Source organism: Manduca sexta, chromosome 11 (genome assembly GCF_014839805.1).
Source record: "Manduca sexta isolate Smith_Timp_Sample1 chromosome 11, JHU_Msex_v1.0, whole genome shotgun sequence".
Classification (NCBI taxonomy): Eukaryota; Metazoa; Arthropoda; class Insecta; order Lepidoptera; family Sphingidae; genus Manduca; species Manduca sexta.
Window position 1 is genome coordinate 4,143,147 of NC_051125.1, and position 27,588 is coordinate 4,170,734.

At 33.9% G+C, this 27,588-nt stretch overlaps 1 long non-coding RNA gene across 1 annotated transcript in view; it reads left to right on the forward strand.

Moving 5' to 3' along the window:
• The window catches only part of LOC119188994, a 180,862-nt gene that overhangs the window by 150,369 nt on the left and 2,905 nt on the right, over positions 1-27,588 (forward strand). The window lies entirely within an intron of this gene.

The window sequence follows — 27,588 nt, forward strand, 5'->3', positions numbered from 1 at the left end:
TTTGGACCTAACTTAAATAAAATAATAATGAAATCCCTTTTATTTCTTGCTACATAAGTTACAGAATTGAAAACATTGATTACAATTACAATTTTACTAAACCTAACCTAACATTTGGAATTAAATTAAAAACTACGCTAAACACTTTTTAGCGATATATCGCTAGTGACAGTCACGCTTAAAATAAAAGTAAAAGGAACAATATCTCGGCAGTAACAGTTACATTCATAATAAGAATAACCGACAGTCACTTTATCTACCTTTTCAATGAACTTTGTGATATTTGTCATTTATTTTCATTTCATTTATATATTTAATTTCTTATTATTCGTATGTTACATACATTTTATGCCTTTATATTAAACAATATAGTTTTAGAATTAAAGATAACTGTGTATATTATTTAATTAGAATAAAAGATTATTTAATAAAAATAGCTTAATCTAAAAGTCAGCATTTAAATAGCCACTTAAACAATAACTACTAACAAAATCCAAACATTGCAATTTCTACATATTACACATGTCACAAAACGCAAACGCAAAAAACAACGTAACCGCGCACTTCACAATCTAAAACAAACCCAACGGTAATTTAAAGATGAACAAAAATGATATTGAAAAGTTCAAAGTCAGGAAACACCATTGTGCTAATTACGCGGCAGACGGCGCGCTTTCGCTTTCGTCGGCGGTCGTTTTAATTATTTTTTCCTCCGCCGTCTCGGCGTCTGGGAGCTGCGCGAAAAATTCGCGACAGAATAGGGTAGGTGTGATATTTTAATAAAGTATTGTTTTATATTAGAACGACTCAAACAAAACTAAAACTAATCCCACTATCCTTGCGTACCCACATAAATCGAAATATAATAAATCAGCATTAAGTACAAATTTATAAAAGGCTCTATATCATAGTTATGTTTGCTTACTAATTATTAGTTGGTAGACTTGGAAAATATGAAAATTGCGTGTTAATTTGTGAGTGTTGTGTGCTCCTATAATTGGTACACACATCAAATGTGAGTGCTGTTGGAGAACCTTATTTAAATAAATAAATAAATGTATCAATCGGTGCTACGTAAATCATTCCTTGGATCCCTATTTATTTTTATATCGCGGTTTATGTTGTATTATTTTCTAAGTAATTTTTATCGCTTCATGGAAAATACTATTATTAACTCTACATAAAGAAATCTTGAAAACTACTATTGTCAACTCGACATGAAAAGTTTTTAAATAAGTTGTTACAGGTAGCACGTGGTGTTGCTTCATAATTTGAATACCTATTGATATCCACAATTGGGTTTAATGGGTGTATTGGCCTCAGGGTTTTTATTTTTTTTATTTTCGGCCATAACATAAGTTTGCTGTTTGTTAAATTGGTGTTTTTTATTTAAAGTATTTTCTAACAAATTGCAATCTGAAATTAATTAAATATGGAGCTTTTTGTGAAATTTTTGTAGACATACCAAATATATTTTTAACTCTAAAACGTAGTCACATATTATGTGATCTGTATCTTTTACGGATATATTTTAAAATGTCTTACATCTCTATCAGTTTTAATAAACGAATCATGGTTAATGTCTTTACGTAATATCGAATACTCTTCTCACCCAGAACCTAGAAACAATTGAACAACGCTCTTGTCCCTATGTCGTATCCCCTCACACCTTTCGCCCGCGACGCGAAGTTCGCGCTCCGCTCAATCTTTGATACTTTCTTCGTGCATTTTTTTAGCTCGCCTTATTAATGAAAAGTAGGTTACTAACTTGGTACGCTTTAAGAATGAAAGTTACGGCCACCTTGCCGTAGGTCGATGAACTCCGCTCAGCTGTCTTTTGTTTTGTCTCCTTTGCCACGTGTTTTAAAAACAAAACAACTGAGCTTCGATTTAGTTTGGATACGACAGTTCTACCATGAATGGCTGAGCTGCTATGGATGTGGTCGGAGATTCTTCTCTATAATTTCATAATAAGATCAATGTGTTGTAAATATTCTAAACTGTTTTGTATTTTTTTATTGTAATGCAAGTCGTTAAACAACGGTCTGTCTTGTTAAATTAGTAAACGACATTAGTAGCATAAAGAAAAAGCAATTATACCTAAATTCACTTATAACAAATAATTTTAAAAAATCCTTTTCCTACACAAAAAATAACAAACCAAATCATGTAAACAAAAATTACCGTACAACACAAACCAAACCGTAGCAACATCATTAATTATCTATTAAAAAATAATCCTTCTGTATGTCAAAACCCATTGAGCCACGGTGAGAGGACACGGGATTACGTGGCATAAAACCCATAAAAAACGCGCCAAACAAATAATGGTAACCCTCGATCGCCACTGTGGGTACTACCGACCATAAAAAACTATGAATGAACGTCACGTAACTTATAAATAGTACGCCAATGTTTAACTTTGTAACTTTTATTGGGTTTTGTTTTGTTTTTGCGTGTTTTTTTTTTTTTTTTAATTGTGATTGTTTTATAAGCCAGGTATATATAAACACAAATTGGGTGCGATGTCGAATATGTAAAAACAATTGAAAACATGAGAGTATTAAGCATTTTGTGTTCCAACTTTGTTTTTTATTTAGAAAATTAAAAATTGCATTTAAGGCGATACCTCAAGGTCCATTTTCATACATTTTGTTTCGGCTTTAATCTGGGTAACTAAACAAGTATTGGCAAATAAAGAATTTAAATTCACGTCTAGTTAGTGATTAGTTCTCGCAGTTGAAAGAAAAACGTAAAAATAATTAATAATCATGGATATTTCGGCCTTTAAAATTTCGTCATATTAAATTTTAAAGGCCGAAATATCCATGATTATTAATTATTTTTACGTTTTTCTTCAACTGCGAGAACTAATCACTAACTAGACGTGAATTTAAATTCTTTACTTGCCAATACTTGTTTAGTTACCCAGATTAAAGCCGAAACAAAATGTATGAAAATGGACCTTAATATAAAATTATTTTTTGTACCTGGCATTAACCTATTTCTTAGAAACTATTTACGTACGAAAAATAGCTCCATACCTAAATATTATTATTTTTGTTTAACGCCTCCATTTAAAATAATTGAATAATTCACACTCACCTTTCACCTTAAATTTGACACTGTATAGCCGTCAGTGCTCAATACCATTGTTATTTTTTTATCCAACGGTCCACTTGGTTCCGTTATGAACACCTTTGCCCTACATCTTGTGACCCTAAGGAAATACACGCCTCAGGCCATACTCAAATCCTCCTGAGAATGCATGCATAATAATCATCTCATAAAAACCAATCTCGTGTTACCCTCACAAAAATCCCTTTGGGTCACCCTTTGACAATCTTGGGGTGATATTTTTTATTCACACTTCCTTCAAAAACGCATATGCAAAAAGGACTGTTATTTTCTTCGGATATTGTGTCGGAAATAATAATAATATGCATAATGGAAAGGATTAAAGGCTAAAGGTTCTGTTGGTGACATTTTTTTCTGTTCCTGTCACCTTGTCGGCGTCAGATGTTTTTGAAGTTACGTGTTGAATTGATTTAATAATATGCATTTGGATGCAAGCTGACGTACCGATATTTATTGATAAGTCGGGATTCATTGTACGCGCGTTCGATAGGGTTAAATTAAGGTGCGATTAAGTAAAAAAAAACTATTGTTAAACATGTACTGTAATGTTATGCAAATTGTTACCATTAAAAATCCGATATTGTATTTCGTTTCATTATTCGTACTGTATTGATTGAAGCTACAATTTGCATAGGTGTATATACGTTGAATTGTATAGTATATACATGACTGTACAAAGGTTAATAAAATATATCACAACCACGAATTCATTTTCATTACAGTGTAATACATTTATTATTCCGAAAACTTTATTTCGTCCTTGATAAATGCTAAAGGGCAAATCGAACCAAAGCCGCAATTGAAATATATTACGTCAAAAAAAGAAAAAAATGTACTTATATACACTTTCTCCGCAATCTCATGCAATGTAAATTCATTGACGGTTAACCCTCGAACGCCGTAGGTGTGAATCCGACCCGACGCGTTGCATAAAACGCTCGACTGAAGTGGCCCAGCCCGCCAAGGCGTGCTAACAATGCACGCGGCAGCTATCTCGGCATGCAGGCTCTTGACTCCAATCAAATAATTACTGCCCTACGGTCGAACGTACCCTCCAAATTCAACATGGCCGACAAATTGAACATTTCNTGATTAACATACGGTGAAAATAAGATATGGTTTTGTGAAGGCGCTTACAAAAGGTTTATTGTTTTTGTTGGACTTTTTTACGTGTTTTGTTTTAAGGCCAGTTTTGATAAACGGATAGACACCGCAAATAAGGAGTTTAGTTATACTGGGTTATTTTTATTACTACACAATGTTACCAACGTGATGCAAGCCATAAAAACATTACACCCTTTACACGCCGCACATCCCGAATAACAATGGGATGCAGATTCAGATTGTCTAAAGATAAATAATACATTTTGATTTATAATAGAAGTAAAAAAATACTCTTCATTTATCGAGAATGCATAAATAGACCCTATTATTCGACATCAGGAAGTGCAAAATATGGGTGTAACTTTTTTATATCCGTTCAATACGTGTCAGAGCGGGTTGACTTACGAGGGACGGCGTTTTTTATTCCGTCACTACAGTAGTGCGTTTGAAATAGTTCAAAAATATTTAACGGATGCATTCAACAGTGATTTGATTTATTCCAATGACATGCAGATGTAAGAGTTCTCGTTAGATTTATTTGACTGCTGTTTTTCCTTTGATATCGCTTTACGCATGATTGGTCATGTCGATTGGTAGTTAGTGTGCATTATTCAATGTTTGCGAGTTGCGAGGGTGACGGATGATTTTTCTACCCGCATTGATTTTATATTAAAATATTTATGACTAGTTCGTACGGGTTGGATGCAAATTGAAAGCGTAACCAATCACTATAAACAAAAACACTAAGATTTTTTTTAATAAAAATAATTATAATCATTAATAACCTCTAAGGTGATAAAAAAAATAAATCTGTTTTGCACCTCTAAATGCAAAAAACGTTGCACAAATCCAAAGCTCAGAAACGCAAATTTGTTATCTAAATCCTAGTTTGATAAAGCCCCTAATCTACATAATAAAAAGAAGCGTCCGGAAACACAAATGCAGTGATAATGCCACAATGGATGGAAAGACCGCGGCGCACCGGAAGGGTTGCTATTGTCTGAACTTACAGCTCCAAATTAATGAGCGCCTGCAAAAAATGTTGCACAATCGCGTCATACGATCTTTTTGTACGGCACTCAAACTTTTGACGTCGCACAGGTGTTAAAAATTTTGTTCCTATTAAGTTTACTTGAGTGGTATTTTTCACAAGTCCAAAATATACTGTTTAAAAGTAGCTATTAAAAGAATTTGGATAAAAAGTAAAAAATACTTCTAAATAATCAATATTGTATTTAAAAATAGAAATATAATGCAGACGAAAATAAACAATGAAGATATATTATTGCACATTTATATCTTACGGTAAAACAAAATTTTCGATCCAATCAGGCTTTCAGTCCAATAATTTCTTATCGACAAGAAAAAACAAAAACATTTACAATAAACATTATGCTAAAAATATTTTACTTTCAATAAGTGACAAATCTATTTAACCATTTCAATTTACTAAAGTTTGAGCGCCACTGCGCGCTACCTACTGATCTAATTTCCATGCGTATGCGCCGCTAACGAAGGGTTAGATTTTATTCACAGTTTCAATAGAGATGGAGCGTTGCATTTATTAACTTTGCATTCAAAGATTAGTGTGTTTCGCGTGTTTGTAACGTGTAGTCGGTTTGTGATTTGGTGCTGTGTTACTTCAGGTGTTTTGTAAGTGAAAATAAGTATTAACGTCATCCAGCTTGATTAGATCAATGGTGAGATACCGTCTTGGAAGTATCTATGAGAAGTTAAAACTAAAGATGGAGATCAAATTATTCATGGTCATGGTCTTCGTATAGTACTTACATAAAGGTATAAAATCATTAAAATAAAACGTGGATCAATTTGTCAATGCTCAGACTTCGCATCGTGACAAAATAACATCCTACATGCTCCTGATGAACTAAGAATCTATCGAACCGTGTTCTAAACTTGAAGTTTTTTGAGTATGTGCCGCTAGATGTCGCTGTTAAGATCAACTTGCGCGTAGAGTTACTATCGCTTTTATCTATCTCTATTTTGCAATTCATTCTCTAGCCAAAAGCAAAACTAAGAAAATATAATATAAAACAATAAATAATCTTGTCAAATGCCTGTTCGAAAATGTTTTCCCTCAGTTAACATATAAGGCAGTTAATGCTGAATGCACTATTTTATACGTTTACTCAAACATAATCAAAAAGGCCCTAAATACATTATAAATTTATATAAACGCTAAAATGAAAACTACGTAGTTTACATAATCTTTTTAGATATTAATGTGAAAAGCCGAAAAAAATAACCAAACATAACCCCAATATTCTATGGCGTATCAGTTTTTAGGGTCGCCCCTAACGACCACTTGTTCCGCAAATAGCCCTGAGCCTAAAGGAACCCTCTATAGCCTCACGCATACTCGTTATATTTTATGTGTGTATGACAACATTGAACTTGTCGAAAAGTTTAGTATATACTATATAAGTCCAAGATTTAGGGACACGTTTCTTGTACTGTTTCTTATATATTTATGGTACTCAGAATTGTATTTTAATTACTAATCTGTAGTAAATGAGTACGAACAAATTAATATTCTTATATATTTATGGTACTTATAATCGTATTTTAAAAACTTAGCTGTGGTAAATGAATACGAACGAATGAAGAGAAGTTACAGAATGGTAAAATTTTATTAATAAAATAAATTATGACCTTATGTTATCTAATTGAATTTTGCGTTAAATATTGTCAATAATCATAGCTTTAAATAACACTTTGAAGTCTAAAGACCAGTTTCATCCTTATTTACCCATTTATACCAATTCATCAATAGCAATAAATTTTATATGAGCAAGAAAACACACTAATTGACTTCGCCAAGCAATTTTTGGAAGTAAACAATCACCAAGCTGACTTCTGCAAATGAAGATTACAGGTATTGTGGAAAGTCGCATGTGTAATATATAGTCAGTATAGTAATATATTGTAGTAATATAGTAAGTTTTAAGTAAATTACACAATACCTCTTTATAAAAATTAGAGCCGTGTCTATAAGCTTGAGGCTAGAATCTCCTTAGTCAGTTTTGAACATTACGTCAATAAATCACATTATTTAACGCTTGGCAGTCCAAACAAAACGACGCTATCTGACTACAATTTTCACTCATATAATAAAACATTTTAACTATAAAATTACTCAATGTTGTGTAATACATAGATAATATTTAGGGTATCTGAAATACTAAATTTTAATCTTCGGAATCCAAGCTAACTAAAATTATATGGTAAACCCAATTGGCAGACAGTTTTGCCGAATAGCACTCCACTTTGCAATAGCTTTGGCGGTCCAAACCTGCAAATCAGTCCTTTATCAAACATGAAACGCATATTCTTTTCCATCCCAAGATATTAAAATATATTTGATTTAATTAATTGCATTTCATTTATACAATGATTTTTTATTACCGATATATTAAAATACTAAGAAACGTTCCCTCATAGAGTTTCTCATGTGTACTTAAAATAATTCACTTTAACACTCCCAAAAATCCAAACATATTAACATCCTAAGTTGCCAAAAATGCAAACTCCATTACTATATGATCATTTAAAGTACAGAAATTAATTACCAATGGAACAAGCTCCACATATATACCACAGAGTATGTACAAAAACCGTATCTAAAGGCTTAGGACGCCATTTCGCCGGGGCACTTCCTGTTAACGTAAATCCACCCGTATTTTGAGGGAAACGCGATGAGAAATGTGTGGAGATTGCCTTTTAACCTTCTGTGTATATTTTTATGAAGATTTTATGTATGTCTTAAATATTGATAGATATTTCCTTAGATTTTTTTATAAATATAATATTTTATTCGAATTTGGGTAGATATTCAGTTAACTAATAGTGAACGAAAACTTACGTAATAATGTACTAGTAATACATTTATTAAAATAGCGATATAAACTATGATGTTCTAAGCCAGTAAAACAAATCAATTCCAATTGTAACAACTCTCCTTACCAAGTGACCAATTAGCAGCTTCGATAACCTGTATTTAAATAACGAGAGATGTTTTCTCTAGTCGCCTGTTAAGTAAAATATATCGAATCTTTATTTTCTATTCTAAAATATAACATGTTACATATACTTTTATAATCATAGTATACGGGAAAATATGTATACCAGATTAATACGCAGATTAATCAAGATGAAAGTAATCACAAGATTATACACTTTTATGAATAAACTATCGTTTGGCCGCGGCTTCGCCCGCGTGAAGTTCTTCCGGGATATAAGTACCGGTTTATATTTTCCCGGGATTAAAAGTTTATAGCACTTAAGAATAATGTAGCTTACTTTTAGTGAAATAATTATCAAAATCGTTTCAGTAATTCCAGAGATTAACCCCGACAAATAAAGAAACACACAAACTTTAGCTCTTCATAATATAAGTATAGATATACATACTTCATAATTTTAATCACTTACAACGTTGCTGTGATTAATATAATAAAATCGAGTAAGTGAATAAAAATAAAGGCTCAAAAATAAACATTGCAGCAAAGACTTTAAACAATGTAGATACTTATGGACCGAATGGGTCTAATTTTTGCCCTAAAAGTTGAAATTACTAATTTTATAATAATTTATTGTCTTATTCTAAATTTACGTGTGAGAAGATGTCACAGCGTTCTTAGATATTAAAATAAAATTAACATATTTACACCAAACACAAATTGGAATTGGAAAAAAATAATATTTTCATTGGTGTTTTGCTATTTCACAATAGATTGAATAACGATTGCATGAGCGCATAATTTTTGTATGACAATCTTCCCAATCTCCGCTCTATATAATTTAAGAACTCTTAACATTTCAATACTTTAAAATTACAGTAACAATTTCTATTCCACAACTTTCCATATTCCAAATCGCCAAACGCATAAACCAAACAAGTGCGTACCAAGATGATGTAGCCCGAAATATCCAATAACCATAGTTTTACGGGGGTCCCTTCGTAGATCGATCAGCTCTCCCCCGCCCCGGCTGATGGATTACGCCGTCATCCCGCGTGATGGAATAAAAAGAAAACATTAGACCAGGCTCCTCGGGGAGAACGCCTTCGTCTAAGAATATTTTTTCCAAGATGGGGGCACGTCGGTTTTGATTTTTGTTTGGACGTTAATCTTTAATGTGTGTTAGGTTTGATGTTTTTTCTTTGGTTTATTTATTGTGTGACATGTCTGTCAAAGGAGGAGTAGCAAATAGTCAAGTAAATTAGAAAATATTTAATCTATCTTATGATTATTGTGTTCATAACGGGTTAAAAACAGCTCGCCATGTACCTCCACTAAGCATTTCAAGTAGCACACGACTTTCAGTGATGAAGTATATGATTACAAAGAAGAATATTGATACTTTGATAAACATAAAATGGTTATTTTGTTAGCTTTACGTAGTATATGTCTTGTCCAGGAAAATAAAAAACCTGATTCGGAGTCGCCAGTTTTCCTTTTTTCGTTTCAGTTAGCGTTGTCAGAACAAGAAATTAGTTTCATATTTTAATACATCATGACGAGGTTTCTTATTTCGCCGGTCAGGCTGTACATAGTTTCTTTAAACAATACTTATTGCTTCAATATGACAAGATGATTAAGAATCAATCAATCTTCATTTCTTACAAAGACCTTGAAATCGTTTTGATTACTTCTTTTTTAATTAGTATAGTATACCTTACACCAAAATATAATGTTTTTTAAATATCAATGGATTAATTTTAATAACCCTAAAATAGTATTAGCAAATACCTGTATAAATATTAACACTACTACACCTTCAATTTCTCGAAACAAAGAGCCTCCCGGTCGAATATACCCCGAACCAGAACCGCCGAAATCCAATGTCCAAAGCTACATAACGCGGTACATAGCGCGGGGGTGTCACCCCAGATGTAGATACGGGGTGATTTACCGAGGGTCTCCGAGACCCTTATCAGCCGTCGTTATGACCATGTGAGGGTGAAGTTATTGTACGGTTGGGAGGAAAGGAGCCTCCCGGGAGGGGCAGGTAATGGAGGTGAACGCTTCAAGAACACTCTTCTTTGAAAGGATATAATGTGTTATTATTTTTAAAGTGTGTTGTTCGATTGTTTTTGTTTTAATGGTTGCCTGTGAGATATTTCCTCGAATAGACTTTTATTGTGTGTGCTAAATTTCTACGCATTTGAAGAACTTGTAATGCCAGAAAAACACGTACCTTAGCCATGCCCTAACAATCTAATATAGGCAATTTTTATATTTTTTCATTCAGAAGTTAAAACATAAAGCAATTCAAAAAGTACCATTACGCATGAGATGTAACGGTTGTAAAAGTAAAATATTTAATAAAAGACAAAATAAGAAATGCCCGACATGTTTCGCAAACCATTGGTCCCTGCAATAAAATTATATACGCCTACCAAATAAAACGGCGTCCCCTCGTCCCGGCGACATTCTGCATGCAAAATTTAATTTTAGAATCCATGCCGTTTCAATATAGGTAATATTAGAAATTTATGTTCCGTGTTTGAATTTGAATTCTGTGTCCCCGCGTCGGCGCGCCGTCATAAATATTGTCTCGTCTCTTGTGTCGTTATTTGTGCCTATTGTTTACGATATATGTAAAATTATAGTTTATTACAGAATAGCTAGAATTTAAGACTATTTGCATCATAAAATTATACGACTTATCTACTTATATAATATTTTTTGCATACATTCTGTAATCTTTAAATTATTATATTTTTACTTAATAGTGTACCTAACGATTAACACTAGCCTTGTAACACAAGAAACTTAACTATTCAACTCCTATAAACTTATAATGTACAACTAAAATATCACATTTAAAATTAAAAAGCCTTAAATTCCCACAAAGCACAAAACGAAACGCGGAAAGAATCAGTCACAATAATTAGTACAATTATGATTGCGGGGGAGGAAAACACAGCGTTAAACTCGTGTTAAAAGCCAAAGTAATATAATTTTCCCGTCTTTTTCTCCCCCACCTAATTACAAGTCATTTTATTAATAAAGTGGATCGCAACAATTAACTCGATGTCGTTTACACTTCTCATTTTTATTCGAAGGAAAAAAGAATAAGTGATAAACATTTTATAACGCATAAAATATACAAGTTAGGATACAAGTAATAAATAACGGAGCGGTTAGAGTAGCCCACTGAAAATATTTAACCATCAAATGGTCACGTGGGTACGGGTCAACCATTCACTAAAATATTTGAATACCGAATGATATACGATTTGTTTATTGGCGGGCCTGTACGTTCCTTTTTTGAATTTCATTATTCGAAGTTGACCGACGCGCGTTCGGGTCGCCGTCGGTCATTTCGAGGGGAGTGATTGGCGGTATGACCCCTCGCGTGTTCGCTACATTATGTACAAAAGTTTTATTTTCGCAGCTTGTGCCCGAAATACCGGTCTGGCCGGTTTAGGGTTTGAAATTATTGGAAATTTTACGTTTAATTTATAATTTCGTCGCGCGTGTAGTGTTAAAAGGTTAATTTAGGGTTCGGAGTTCAATGTGGACTTCTTAAGAAAACGTATTAAGAACGCACAAACACACCTTTCCACGAATTATTAACTAAAGTTGACTTTTCTAAACAGATTAATTTAATTTATGCAAATAGAACTAACATCATGTTGAAATACTAAAAATATTTTTCTTTGCATTACGCATCAAAACCCTATACAAATAAACATACTATCAAAGTATGAATTTGTTTTCTATAACTATTAGATTTGCTACTTTGGCCACATGGAATTTAGAATATATATTTTTGTTAAAAAGCCTATTTTTCCATTTGTGACATCCAAGCATACTGCGTACGAACTTTCATCGAAATAGGTGTAGTAATTTATCCGTTAAAGCTTGACAGACTAATATATATTATAATAATTATTTCTTATGTTTACGCGAATGTTAGACATTAAAATAAACTATTTTTCGGATTCTATCGCGGTTTTAACGTTTCGGTTTCAGTCCCCCCCGTGACCACGAAGACAGCAAAATCTTCGAAACGTCGAGAGAAAACTAAAACATTAAAACCGCGATATAATCCGAAAATTGTTTAATTCGCATATATTATAATATTTGTATTGAATTGAATTTTTAATACGAACTATGATATCATGAATATAAAATCCAATATCGTTATGAAGAAAGGTAACAAAAAATATGTATTACCCAAAAGATACAATTATAACCTTGGTCCCGGATTTCTTGTTCCTCACATACGACATAAAGATTGAAATTAAATTGAAACGCTATTATTTTGTCGGAAATTCGAGCCGCGGTCCTGCGGAGGGTTCCTCGGAGATGAAAAACGAGAAAACTTTCCCTCTTTCTTTGTTTACTTTTACACTAGTTATGTACATGAGGGTACGATACAATTTCTTTGACGCGTCGAACGAACTTTAATATGGATGCTTCAGTTCATGCGGAAAAATATAATAATAAAATTAGTTGGTAAATGCAAATACAAATAATAGGTTCTTTTTTTTTTATTGCTTTGAATGACGAGAATAGCTTGCCGTTCGTCTGATGGTAAGCGATACGACCACTCATAAACAGCAGAAACACCATCCAACAACTTGAATTACAGAGTATTGTTTGATATTCCATTGCACTCGCCATCCTGAGACATGAGATGTTACATCTTATTATGTCCAGTAGTTACAATGGCTACAATGTTCTTCAAACCGGAACACAACAATAACGACACACTGTTGCTTGGCGGCAGAAATAGACATCGCGGTAGTACCTACACAGGCGGACTCTCACATATTCGAGACCTACCGTGTCTGGGCCGTATTAATAGGTGCAACTCAGTTTCGCTCTCAAATGCGTTATCACTTGAGACGCTGTTCAATTAACATCGACATCTTAAGATAGAGTATATTAATAAACCCATATTAACATCAGCTCAAATGACATTCTAAGTTACAATGTGTGACAGATTTTATAGCTAAGTTTCATTAAGGCAATAGTGCCGACTCAACTGAGTACAAGCTCTCAAACGACATTTTAAGCTTGGTTTATTAAATAGTTCAATATATTAAATGTCTACCTGATATTTTACTAAATGTGAGATCTATTTATTAATTCGGCACTTAGTATAAAATATAACAATATTACTAATGTAAAAATTGTCTGTGAAGATGTTTGTTAGCGCATCATACATAAAAAATCAAATGGATTTAGATATAATAACTCCTATATTAATATTATACGCTGCTATTTATTCCAGAAAAGTCAAAATCGCGGTTTTTACTTCAGATATTTTTACCGAGAGAGCTGTGAGCAAAACCTAGGAAACTATTTTTTTTTATTTCTAGAAAATTTTCTAGGGTTAATATAGTCCTATCAACATCTTTGCTTTGAAGTTACGTTACATATGGAATCCTATGCTGTTTGATGAATAGAATTCCAGGCCCATACTAAATCATTTTTTTATCTCTAAAGATCATAATTCTAAAAATATTTGTATAAATATATATTTATTTTATCATAATATAGGAAACAAACAGATATAATATATAGAACAATATACATAAATAAATTAATAAAAATTACTTAACATATACAGTTATAAAGTAAAGTTTCAAACATCATTTTCATATATTGACTATCCATTTTACCTACTTCAACAAAGGTCATTCCCAATTTACCAGTACCTACACAAAAGATGTATGGATGTTTGGGCATAATGTTTCTTATTGCGCTAGGTTCAGTGTGGTTTTAAGATGGTCCCATTTTAATTTCGTTGGCCATGGGCCTGGGATTTTGAAAATACACCAGAGAATTCCATCAGTACAAACAACTTAAACCTGTAGCTTGAGTGTTACATTAGCAACAAAAAACGAGAAATAAAAACCTTTTACTAAAAATAATCCGATTTCAAAAACCAATACAATTATATTATAAAAGGACATTTAAGAAATTTAAATAAGAACAATTAACTGACTTGTATTTGAAAATTCCAAAAACGATAATTTACGAGTGATTTTTAATTCACTTTTAATTACTTTGTGTATCTAACAATACAATTCTTCCCGAAAACCGCCAATTATTACGTATTATAAAGCACTGACCATTTTATTGGTATTTAAAGTTAGTACCAACTCACAAACTTCTCTTAATATTCTTCGACCGTCTTGTTAGCTACCATGAATGTAATTACACATGCCTTGAGAAACGTTTGCACCAGACAGTTGTCATGGTCCATAACGCAAGGGTTAAATATTGTAGATTTGATTACACGAAAGGAAATAGGGATTAATATTTAATTAAAATTAATTACATTAGTCACCGTGCACGCGATATTTAAAACTATAATAGAAAGGATGTCGAATTAAATCTTTATTTCGGATTTTATAGAGGTATTTTATGTTAAAATGTTCTCCCGTTTCGAAGACTTTGCACTTTACGGTCGAGAAGCGAATTGAGGTGTAGTTAGTCCGAAAGTCTGAAGTCAACATTATAAAATCTACCTACATTTTGAAATTATATAAATAATATCAGCCCTGTTTTATATACTTACTGTCCCACTGCTGGGCACGGGCCTCTACTGCTGAGAGGGATTAGGCCTTAGTCCACCACGCTGGCCTAGTACGGATTGGTATACAGCACACATTCTCAGAATTCGTATTGAGAACTTCTCAGGTATGCAGGTTTACTCACGGTGTTTTTCTTCACCGTCGAAGCAAGCGATAATTCACAAAGAATATACACATAATTGTAGAAAAATCAGAGGTGTGTGCCCTTGAGATTTGAACTTGCGAACATTCGTCTCGGCAGTTCGTTCCACATCCAACTAGGCTATCGCCGCTCAAAAATTGTACTTTTTTTAATTATAAAAATTTGCTGATTACGGTCTACGCAGAATAAGCTCACAGTGTCTTCAACATTGTTGTAAAAATATTTTTTTACCCAAATGGTTTTTATTTATTCATTAGATTCTAGTTCTATGAGATTAAGGCGATACCTCAAGGTTCATTTTCATACATTTTGTTTCACCTTTAATCTGGGTAACTAAACAAGTATTGGCAAGTAAAGAATTTAAATTCACGTCTAGTTAGTGATTAGTTCTCGCAGTTGAAAGAAAAACGTAAAAATAATTAATAATCATGGATATTTCTGCCTTTAAAATTTCGTCATATTAAATTTATTCAATTCAATACTTGTTTAGTTACCCAGATTAAAGGTGAAACAAAATGTATGAAAATGGACCTTGAGGTATCGCCTTAAACATAAATCAAAGAAAACAGAGACAATTTTTTTCTATAACTCTATTACGATGTTTATAAATTGTGATATACGATTTTCTTTACCTGGCGTTGATTTATTACTGGCCGCAAAAAATATTACCAACTGTATAAACTATACATATTGTTGCGAATATTTTTTATTCAACAATTTCATAGATAGAAGCTGATATATATTTTTAAAAAATGGAACTGCCGCGCAAAGGCCCTTTTCATATTCTGCCAACACAGTGTAATAGACACTGAGCCTATAGGTGTGACCTCTGAGGATTTTGAGTGAATCACATCTACACAGACGTGTCTTACTCACACATTCACAATAAACAGTACACGTCACGCCCTGTTTTCAACATCGCACACGTCGAGTTGTCTCTACACTGTGTTAATATAATCTTACAAGTACTTTATCTATGATGTTGTATATGCTTTTGTTTTATTTCAAAAACTTTATATTAAAACATTTGTCTAATACTGGCCGGTAGTGATTTTAGATTGAAATTTAAAAAACTAAATCTTCTCTTAAAATTTTGAAAAACACCAATAAAATTAGAACAAGGCGTAAAACAATCTAGGCGGTCATGGTAACTTTACAAATTAAATCCATGATCCACTGTTAAATTTACAAGCGTAATATTATTCTTGGAAATCTATTAAAACTCCATACCGAGCAGAAGGAAAACAGCGTCGAAAATTTTGCGTAGGTACATAATATTCGGACCCCAACGCACACAGCTTCAATCACATAGTAATCCACTCACACATTCAGACGAACACAATCTCACATACGGACCGTATGTGCCCACGTGTGCGCGGGAGGAACACGTGTGAGAGGAACGGGGTTATCGATATAATAGTGGGTGTGAGCGGGATGGACAGTGCAGGACGAGCGATACAACAAATCAATACGAGCGGTGGTGACCGGTAGCCTGTGTCACCCTCCTTGCCCCCCGCGTCGCCCCACAGACCGCATGCCTCCACCTACATTGTCAACTACCACAGAGTAATTTAGACCTCCCAAAATTGCTGGCAAGTACATAGCACAAACGTTTTGTGGCTTCTCTTTGTTACAATATGCTTTCAGCTAACGCTGTGTGGTGTTTCGCTCGAATAAATGTCGAATTGCTATTTTGTGCTTTGTTGTTAATAGTAAAGTTCTGTTTTTGTCTGTACCTTAATTTTCATAGTCTAATCCTGTGAAAATCGGTCAGAGTATTTTTGTAAAGCTACACCGTCTTAATTAATTTATCTATAATAATTAGCTTTGTACGAATTTTAGTCTAGATACATAGTTGCAAGATTAAAGTGCTGTTTGATATTTTTATGATAGTATGTCTTGTATATGAAAGAACGAATAAAACATATACAAAAACGAAATAGTGAGGTATGAGAAAATAACTATTTATTCTGGTTACCATATACAAAACAAAAAAAATTATGAAGTTAGAGTTTTCCGTGATACCAAGAATAAACATTATATCTGACAAAAATTATAAAAAAAAAAAGAAACATTCCATTTTCAATTTCGTGTAAATAACATACAAAGTAACATAAGGCCTATTTTAAACCTAAGATTACTATCACAGTACAGCCGTAATTTTTTCGTACCATGTCTATAATATTCAGCAGTCTATGTCGCAAAATTCGCTTGACCGCGCGTGTGGAAGGCGAACGAAACTCCGACCAAGAAAACTTGACACTTTGCGAACTTTTCTCACCGGCTTTACAAATCCACAGACTTCTCTAAAAATATTACACTAATACTTTCTATTTCGCACTCCCTTATATTATTACGAAATCGAATGATTTGATATAAATACGAGTTTTAATAATGTAATCTTATAAGAAAGCTGGAGTAGTCGTAACCATATTATTATAATTGTTTTTTTATTCAATAGAGTTAAGGAATGCCAAAATTGACAATAAATGTCATTTTCAATTTTGATTTATAATCTATGTCCAAATATTGCTACATGTATACAAATGTATATAAACACCTATTTTCTCGACAATCACCAAGGAAAAAGGGTCTCATTTTTTCCTAAGTTTCTGAGGGTACATTTCGCTGAGTAACAGTCTTGTAATTCACTACCCTTCGCCCTACGAAGGGCTCATACAGGGAGGGCTAGGGACGATAAACTGTAAAACCGCGGGAGGGACCCCCTGCCCCCTCCTGATAAACAGGGCCGTAATTTATGACACCTAATGGAACCCTTCTCCGGATGGACTCGGCTTGGAATTTAAGGATAGTTGCTTTGGCCTAAGATTTCATTGTGTAAAACGCGAGGGATTTTAGCTCTTACTGATGTTCGTAAAGTGTCGTAATAGTTAGTATAATAAAAGGTTTATGGAAGTGTTGGTCTATATAGAAAAACTCAGTATTTCAAAATGGACGTAAATAGCAACAGCATTATTGTAAAGGTAGTTAATCTAAATATATTATTATCTCTGTGTTAAAATTAACTATCCTAAGGAAGAAAGATTTTAGTAACAGTGTATTGAACAAAAAAATAGATATGTAATTTTAAAATCGCACTTAATCTCAAAATAATTCGTAGTATAAGAGAAATAATTATCAATAGAGAAAAAATGTAATTCTACAATTGCTTGTAACATTAATATCATTGCCATAATACAAGCCACATCACGGGATATAATCAGTCGCACGTATAAACGAAAAGAAAAACTTTTTCCCATTAAATAACAAGACCCAGAAACTTTTTATAGACATTATATTTACTTCGGAATGGCCATTCACAGATACGATTTCCCTTTTACTTCAACACTCTCTTATAAAGTTACAACCTTATCTTTACTCGAAAGTGGTTTTAAGTTTTTAACACCTGCTTAGTTAGTTGTTGATTTCAGATTCGTTAAAAGAATTATAATTTCAATGTACAGTTTAAACATTTAAAACATTGAAATCGATGTTACGTAACATATCACTATATCTATGCATCGATTAATGATAAAACTAAAATTAATCTGCATTTCCGACAGTCCAAAATGGCGTTCCCTCCAAAACGCAAACAGTAACAAATATAATCTCTCTAACAAACGCTAATTCACCCCCGCATTCAGTTCAAAATCGATACCAACCCCGTCTGACCAATACAAGTACGAACATATAAATATATAAAGCTCCTATTTTACCCTTATGGCCGGCACGGTCCGCGGCCATCTTGGAATTTGCTCCCCCTTCCCCGCGCGCCGCCCACGCTCAATCTTACCCCAAACATGCCCCCTCGATCTAAGGGGCCTTTGAAAGGCCGAAACCCACTAATACTAATGTCCTCTACGTATGGACGCGTGTTTGTGTGTGTGCTCAGGTTGGCTCCACGGCTTTGTTACCACGGTCTTCGTTTGTTTTACAATTGCGGTTTTGCGATTTCTATTGTTTGAGTAACAATGTTTGCGCTATGGCTTCGCGTTTAGCTTAACTGCGCTTTTGGATTTTTGTTTTATTAACGTTTACTATTTGGCTATGGAATTCTATAATTTGGAAGTAGAGTCGTATAGAGTTTTCCTTTATGGTTGCTGTTTAGAAACTCCAAATAAATATTATGTAAATTGTGGATTGTATCTTTTTAAATTACTTGAACTAAATTTAAGGCAATAAAATTTACTTATTATTCCATAGTTTTTATGCATCACGGTAGTTATACTATAGAGGTCATATTATATTAATATAAAGTTATACTAAAGTATTACCTATATGTCGTTCGTGGAAAATGGTGTGGATATATTTCCCTGTACTTTATATATCATACTGAATACGTAATTTGCAATGTATAATTATTTATTTTACCAAATAACTAAAATACTATTATTCAAATTTAATACTATTGTTGTACCAGTAAAATTAAAACAAAAATATGAACAAGCAAAAACATGAAAGCCATATTTCGTGCGTGGTAAATAGGTAAATATTTACCATATCGTTACAGCGTAGTTTACGACAACAGTTTATAGCTGGCTTTATGACATGTTACGTGCATAAAGTCGAGATTTCCCCTTAAAGGATTCTGGTGACTATAACTTAGTATTTTATATCGAACGCGACCCAATTTTATTAACATATTTTGTTACATATACTTTTACTAGACCTGGGTTTAACATTCTTTTTAATATCCAATGTTATTATAGATAGTAGTTATACATATAGGTTTAGTTAATTGTTTAGTGGTGAACGCTAAGACAACACCTTTATGCGTGATAAACGTATGTATACTTATTTATTATGTTTATAAATACAATACTATTTATAAATACTCAACAGTAATACAATAGACAGATATGAAAAATCCGATACCCAAATTGAAACAGGCGACTAAAAGCAAAGCCGTCGATCCAATCAGTCACCTCAAAGAGCATTCGGGAGATAATTGGCGAGTGCTCAAAGTGAGGTAACCGACTCCCGCCCACCGATGCATTACCGAAATAAAAAATTCACGTCAATTTCCGAAAGAGATTTCCATCAGTGCCGATACGGTGGCTAAACACAAAACCCAGAGGTGGCAACACACACACGTGAATTATTCAGTCGCCACTCCATCATTCGTCCGCCGAGAACGGTTCGACACCAATCTTCCATTTGGCAAGAAAATCGATACACGTCCTGGCCATATAAGCATTCCGGGGGTGGCAGACGGGGTGTCTTAAGGGGGAGTTAAGGTTTAGTCCCGAATATTGAATTTCCCTTGGGACAAACCCGTTTCGCTTTGTCCCTTCGGCCGGGGTCGTGTGGGCCGCGAGATGCCCGGGCGAGGCCTATCTGTGCACGACGCTGCCACCAACACATGCGCACGTGCGTAAGTGTTCGGATAATAACATTGCGAGGCCGGGCATACGTGACTTTCAAGGCGTTTGACGGGCCCCCGAGCCATATTTTCACTATATACGCACAATGTACGTATGTGAGCGTTTGAGTGGGCGTTTTACCCTATATGTGATATAGCGGCCTCCTTTCAAAGCCTTTAAATTTGATATCTTTAAATAAAACGCTGTAGAATTTATGAACAGTTTTTACTAGACGAGTATCGCGATATTGTGTACGCCAGCTTTCTATATAACTTGAATATGATACGTACTTTAGACGTTGGTAGTATTTCAAAGGACTGAGAAACAAATAATGTTTTTCGTTGAAATTAAAATATATTGTAGCCTAGATATCCAAAATGTTTTAGGTATGGCCCCTAAAACACAATTGAAGAAAAAAGTAGGCATTTAGAACGAAATAAGAGCTTTAAATATCCCCATGCTGTATAATAAAAGTTTACCTTACTCTACACCGATTAGTACCCCAACCAACTATCGTCATACATTCTTTAAATTATTGTCAATATGAAATTATATAATAATAATAATATCAGCCCTGTATTATATACTTGCCCACTGCTGTGCACGGGCCTCCTCTACTACTGAGAGGGGTTAGGCCTTAGTCCACCACGCTGGCCTAGTGCGGATTGGTAGACTTCACACACCTTCGAAATTCCTGTAGGGAACTTCTCAGATGTGCAGGTTTCCTCACGATGTTTTCCTTCACCGTTAAAGCGAACGATAAATTCACAAAGAATACACACATGATTTTTTAGAAAAGTCAGAGGTGTGTGCCCTTGGGGATTTGAACCTGCGGACATTCGTCTCGGCAGTCCGTTCCACACCCAACTATGCTATCGCCGCTCAAATGAACTTATATAATACAAATTTAATAGACCACGCTGGACATAAGCCTCCCCGAAATTAATATACAAAATGGTCCAAAATTAACTCCCGCGTCCCGTACAAACGGGCCATTAATCTCAGAGGGAACTACATAATGTTTCCCTCCTCCCATATATTTAGTTATTCCCTTGGACCCCATGAACGTGTCGCTCCATTTAATCGGTCCATGTTTGGTACTAGTTTAATTTATTTACTTAAACCAATTGTTTTCGTAAACCCCTGTTAAACAGATTTGTATTACTGGAGGTAAGTAAATAAGTTAAACGTTATCAAACTAAAACATGCATAAAGGACTGATTAGTAAAAGTAAGTCAGCGATTTCTTTTATAGAACTTCCAAAGACGAGCAAACAGCTCGCCCGATATACAATTGCAGCCCTTATGGTGAACTAATTACTCTGATCACAATTCTTTCAAAACAAAACTAAGTAGAGCTTGTGTATTGCTATTTATCGCCCGAAATAGACACTGCGGTAACCACTCAGACTGATTTATGTATAGTGGAAACCTACAACTAATTACGTAATTGTACGTAACTTAAGTAGAATACCACCTTTCTCTGTCCGTACTTAAACCAAACATATCCTTTTCAGCCTCCAACCACTCTAAATATCACAAATATATTTTAAAACTAAAACCACGGTCCGTCCACGTTGATTTTTACCAAGGTAGAGACCGGTAGAGTAGGAATTTGTTTCAGAGTGGCGTGGGGCGGGTGGGGCAACGCGGCCACTATAAATCTCTGTCACAATAAGATAGAGACAAATACCTTAGCGCTACCTCCCCTGCCTTTAACGAAATAAGGTATAGCCAGGAAATGGTACTAACACATCTTTATGATGAATAGACGATGTATGTTTCCATCAAAGACAATACGAAATGTTTTCGAGTAAATGTATTAAAGTAACCTCGAAAATACTATTTCTTGGTGCTGGTTCGTGTTTATGATCGATGATGGGACATATTTCACTAGATCAGGAGGTAAGCAACTTCGTTTCGTAACTATGTACTTACTACAGATTGGTACAAGTCGGTTGACAAGAATTTATTTTCGAAATTTACGATTCCTATTTTTATGACTCTATAAAATTATCTAATCTAGTGGCATGTTTGAGTCTTATTTAAATAAGTATCTTAAATTCCTGACATACAAAGTAATATAATACAAGAAGAGTATTAAACTATTCACAAATACGACTCTGATGCGGATTTTAAATCAAGAGTTGCGTAAAACGTATCTCATGCTATCACACCAATAATGAAGTAGAAATAGTCTGCATTTCTAAACGTTATTTATTGTTTTCAAGTTTAGTGCTGGTTTTAGTACTATAGGCTGTTGACCGGGAAGTCATTTAAGAAATTAGAATTATTTGTATGTTTTTCTTTTACTTCTTGCCCAGGAAAACACGAGGAGCTTGAGCTTATACAGGCGGAGTCATAAAAACTAAGTCAAAGCCTTTCACCATATTAGAACTAGGTCAAACCAGACAGAAGATAATTTTCAAAGTATAATTACAAACACGATCAAAAGAGAACATAAAGATATAGCGAAATCGTGTGCCTTTCATATCAACATTTCCACATGTACGCGTTTCCAATCAAGGCACCTTTGTAGCGGCACATAGGTGGCGCGAGTGACGGCAAAGACATATGGGGCATGTCATCCATTCTCAGCTTTAATCCCGAACCACTATCGAAACTGGGATTGTTCCTTATTTGAAGGGGAGGTGTGGTTCAATCGGAACTAGAGAGGAAATAGGTGACAAAGGAATCCTCTTCAGAATACTTTGTAAAAATAATATATTCATTCAGACAATCGAGTTGCTTGGTTAAAATTGTTATACAATTTGGTATGTTTGGTAGTGCGAAATGTTTTACTAAAATCTAGAATGTTCAAAACCACGATTTGTAATTTATAGATTATTAATAATAATAATAGCAGCCCCGTATTATATACTGTCCCGCCGCTGGGCACGTCCTTCCTCTACCACTAAGAGAGTTTAAGCCTTTGTCTATCACGCTGGACTTGTGCAGGTTGGCAAACTTAACATATTTTCAAAATTCTAATGTAGAATTCTCAGGTATAAGTTCAGTATCAGTTATAGATTTCTTCACGATGTTTTCCATCACCGTTAAAGCCACCGATAATTGATAAATAATACACACATAACTACAAAGAGACAAAGGTAAGATTCAAAACCCAAGGTACACCCTGAGTTTTGAATTAACTACAGGCCTTTTCATTCCCACTACTAGGCTATAGTCGCTGTTATAGGTAAATCATATTGTAAAAATATGTATATTTTTTACAAGAAAGAAGACACTGAATTCAAACATGACATAAATTGATTCAAAAACATCATAACATCATGAAACAATAAAAGAATAACTTAGTTGTAAAATAATATACCGACAGATAAATCCGATTGAACGTAATTTACGACAGTCGACAATAAGACATAAAAGTAGTGCTACTTAAGAGGCGCCTACATATGCAAAATCTTCAATATGCAATTGTTAAAAATATATCGTTCAATTTTCCCCGAGTCACCCCGGGGCGGACTTGTTAGAGCATCGGTCGAGAATCACGTTCGCTTTGAAAAACGTCCTTTGATGCGCTCGCCTTGTTAGAACGTAACAACTAGCGTCCTCCACGTCGCGTGTATTAAACCTTTAACTCTTTGTGGAGAGTGCCAGGGAAATTTAGACCCTACACCAACGAGAAAAAAGCCATGTACGCATGAATCGGAATAAAATAATTTCGAGTAGGCTTACGTGCTTGGGAAGTGAACTTTTTTTCCGACTTGATGAGAAAATGTGTTTTTCACGACGTGTGATATGGTTATATTTTATGTCCTTTTAAGTGATTTTTTATTGTTACTTCTCGAAGGGGTTTATAGCGAAGTTTTATTAGCAAAATATTTACTACATAATCCTCACACCATTTCTATAGATACAAAATATTACAACTTACAATCCTGCACATATTTTTTCCGAAATAAAATCTTAAATTATATTCTACCCACCTCTCCTCAAATATTATCCGATCAAAATCTATAAAACCTACATAAAAACAAAACACCAACACAATTTCATATTATCAACACACGAAGTAACTCTAATCCGCAGCAACTCGCTCCTATTTATGTTTCTCATTAGCAAAATAAAAATCTCATACCTCGAGCTCTTGTGATATCTGAACCATATCGCATAATACCTCGCAGTGATTACCATTTGACGAACAAAATGTTCCGCTCTGATAGACTTTTTGAAGCCATCGTCCGTATTCTGCAATTCTGCCGCAGAAAAAAGAAATTGCCGTCATTTTAACATCATACTTATTTATTTTCCCTCTCCACTGATGTTTATTGGGATTTTCGATTGATCAGAGATTGTTTCGTCTTTTTTGTGTAGCGATTAATTCTTAGTTTATATGCGTTTTTATTTTTTACATTCATTTTTGAAAGTAGTTGCTTGCTTCATACCACGTATGTGTGATTGTTTTAAACAAATGGCGTTGGTTTTGATCGCCTTTATTTCAGACATGATAAGTGATGTTAATCACACTGTCTGGCACACACCGACTGGATTTTAATTAAAACAGATAATTTTATATCACATCATATTCAAAAAAACAGACTTTATTTTTTTATAATTCTAACTTATTAACACACGACTATTTTTTCATTGGTACGGTATAAAAGAGAATTATTATGTTTTTGTTATTATATGCTAAATATTTATCCTTTTTATTGCACTAATCTCCATTACAGGCTACCAAATGCTTTTAAAACCTTTTAAAACGGCTACAAAAAGCGTCCAAAGAATGAACGTTGAATAAACCGTCCACCGCGGCGGTCGTTTTAATAATTCCAAATGCAAAATGAAATCCAGCATGCATCGAATTAATTTGACGCTTTGTTTTAAACACAATTAAAACAATAAGTTTTGAAGTCACATGCAGAGCTATAGACCACGGCCGGGCTTTGTCACCAACCCTTTGTTGTGTGCGGTCCCTTATTGTTTCTGTACAGTTCAAATTAATCTCACTGTACCTATTTCTTTGATGGTGACGTTTGACATAAACTTGGTTGACAGTTAGGAATGTGATGGATATGTAAATTGTTTGTCACAGGGGTTAACGGATTTTTGAATTTGGAACACATTCCTTTGTTTTGATTACTTTTGTTCTTTGTTTATAAATATTTATATTTATAAAAATCTTAGTGTAAATTATAATCAACGTCTTTTATTATAATAAGGATTTAATATCAAATGTAAATATTTATTCAAAATCAAGTATTTTATCGTATTTAAGTTTTAAGATAGCCGTGAGACTCTATTTCCGTGGCTGAGCAAGCATATTATGTGAAAATTCGAGATATCACGAACTGAAAAGTCTGCAAACGACAACCAAACCGTATTGCGTTTATTCAAATATAAACTAGTTCTTACATAATACTCTAGTGCCTTTTAATACACCATCTCTTTACGTAAGTATCTTAACTTAAGACCGTGTCATATTTATTATCAAATAATATATTCATTTTTAACAATAATCATTATGAAACTAAAGATCTGATTTTAAGTTATCTCATATCATATCATTGTACCTTTAAATACAATTAAATTGCAGTCTTATATCATATTAGTAGTCAGAAGAAAATGCACCATATTTTAAAGACCATAAAGCACTTTTATAATAAACTGTGATGTTGATTCACGTAAACATAGTACAAACAGTAGGCCGAGGCAATATCCGGGCTCGTCGTTACTTGTCAGTTTATTTATGCGAGAACATGTGAAGATTTGGGGCGTGTGAGCCTCGAATATAGTAGAGAATAAAGATAACTCTGTATTTTGGTAATGGAATTAGTATTTTCGGAGAGGCTGTAACATGTTTCTGTATAAGAATCGACGTGAAACTAGTGTGTCAAGATATTTTGTTGTTAAAGTATCATTTATTTAAGCATTTTAGCTTTACATAAAACAGGTGTATATTTAAATGTCTTAAATGAGTCGAAAACAGATTAAAAACGACATTAAATATTTAAATCCCGTATATATTACACAAACCCACCGCCACAAAATGTAAGAAATAAATTGCATATAACGAAACACGCCAATCCCAAGCTTACAAATCAGCAAGAAACATTCATTTACCCGCTACTAATTTATATAGTCTAATTCAAACCTTAACGAGATGCTATCCGTAAACCTGTACACACACACATACACAAACTCTATATATTCGGTTAAGCCTTCCAAAAGTAGCTGTGGATGTGAAACGCACACATAGAGACTAAAGCCGCAAGGCACGTAACATAAGGAGCTTTGAAATTAATTTAGCTCGGAACTAGCTGGCAAATGGATAGACGTGTGAGCTCGGCGAAGGGGGGACGGTTTAGGTGCCTCCCCACTCCCGGTGGGGGAGGGGGCGAATGAGGCCGTGCGCTCGGAAAATTCGGCGTTTAGCCGAACCTTTGTGGTGAACGGTTGTGCTAAGGAGTAATTGTGTTTCGTACATTATGTACGGGTCTCATATGAGCGCTGTAATTGATTAGGTTGGTTAATTGACCAAGGAATTTATCGGATGCTTTGAAATTTATTATACTATATTAGATGAGAATTTGTTTTGTATATCGAAAATTATTGTTGAGTTCAAGGAGAATTTAAGAGGATCTGTATATTTTATTATTCGCAGACTTAAATAATGTCTCAAACCTTACCTATTCAATTACCTATGGACGGACGGAAAACTCAAGCATTTAGACATCTCTACATTAGCCAATTTAATTAACTTTGTAAGCAGCAATCAAATGGATTTTTGCAAAACCTTGCGGCAATATCTTTGAAATTTAAATCTTAGATTTGCAAAAGTGTGAAGAATAAAAACAAGCTTTATAATCTTTTGATGGGAAATTTTCATCACCAATCATGACCCAACGACACTAACAATACCTAATCACTACTTTTCTGGCGAATAATAGCATTTTAAATATGGCTGTATACTAGGGGCGCCTTCAATTTAACCGCGTAACTGCATCGCGGTAAAAGCGCTACATTATTATTGTATGAGAATTCTTATGGTTTTATACAAATTATATTAATAATTTAGTTTTGAAGGGGCTCAAGTATCTCAATGCTCTTAAGTATATCTCTTTTAAATACACAACAGATAATTACACCTTTTTCCTGGGAAAAAGTGTTATAATAGACTAGGCTAAATATGCTTTCGATCGAGCTTATTGAACCCTGCACAACTTTGACACTAATAAAACAATTAAAAAAGAACCTTAATTACTTAAATAGATATAAACATATCCATTCAAATTAGGC